The sequence below is a fragment of the Dama dama genome, chromosome 14, assembly GCF_033118175.1.
Source record: "Dama dama isolate Ldn47 chromosome 14, ASM3311817v1, whole genome shotgun sequence".
In the NCBI taxonomy this organism is placed as follows: Eukaryota; Metazoa; Chordata; class Mammalia; order Artiodactyla; family Cervidae; genus Dama; species Dama dama.
The window spans coordinates 53798657-53799690 of NC_083694.1; the positions used below are offsets into that span (position 1 = coordinate 53798657).

The 1034-nt window shown below is 39.0% G+C and overlaps 1 non-coding gene across 1 annotated transcript; it reads left to right on the plus strand.

Annotated features, from left to right (window-relative positions):
• Positions 1-675: 675 nt before the first annotated feature.
• On the plus strand, positions 676-804 carry LOC133069738 (small nucleolar RNA SNORA19). The gene has a single exon (XR_009695962.1). It is a non-coding gene; the product is annotated as a small nucleolar RNA SNORA19 (small nucleolar RNA).
• The last annotated feature ends 230 nt before the right edge of the window (positions 805-1034 follow it).

Consider the following 1034-nt stretch of genomic DNA (forward strand, 5'->3'; position numbering starts at 1 on the left):
GGAGTGCAGGGAAATGGAAAATTATAAACACAAACATCAGGTCCTATGATTAGCTTCAGTCATATCTCCTATTCATACTTGCTAATACTGGGAAGCAGTGAGGTGGAGAATTTAAGTCTGTACTCTCTTGGCTCAATTTCCTCTATTGCTTTTCTCAAGGCTTTTTGGAAGGAGGGGCAGGCTCCTGGGAACACATTCTCTGCCTCTCTGATTTCTCCTACATTTGAAAAAAGTTCAGGCCCACAAACTTAGTTACAAGATTTTCCAACTTGCTTCCGTTCCATTTTATGCCTTTCTCCAGTTCAGTGCTCAGAGTAACCTCACATATATATCATCTTCTGCATCAATAACAACTGTGAAATCTCCATCTTCCTTGTGGGCAGCCTGCAAACTTAACTTATAGCAAATACTCTCTCTGTCTTATGCCCTCTGTTCTACGGGAGAGGCTGAGAAGGCAGCAGAAAAGAGCTGTGGTTGCATATAGCTTGGTGGTGTGTGATGGCATGAACTTCATTGCCACGTATTTGTGGAGACAGAAATAAGTTGCTGTATCTCTGCCACTCAGATGAAACATAGTTATTCCCAACTCAGGAATATAAACTTTATAGCACCCAGCTCTCTCAGAGAATGATAACTCACATTCCAAGGGAATTCATCAAAATCCAGTTTATTTCAGTGCACATTTCATTGACCTGCTTTTTCTTGTATATGTGAGCAGTGTTAATCTTATGTGCTATACAAATAATTGAAGGTTAATTAGCAGTAAAACTAAATAGAAATGCTGCCAGTCTCCTTCAGACAAATAAGAAATCCACTTTATTTCACAACAGCATTTAGTGTGGTGATTCAAATTACTATAAGCTCTGCAGAAATAGTCTAGCTATGATATAGCTCATGGAAGTCAGGGATAGACATCAAGACAGACTAACAAAAATGTCAACAGTCATAGTTTTGAACTCTTTTCCTATTCTAAGACCTTGGTCAATATCTTTTGATCCATCTAAGGTCTGTCCCTTGGAAAGTACAGGAAAAAA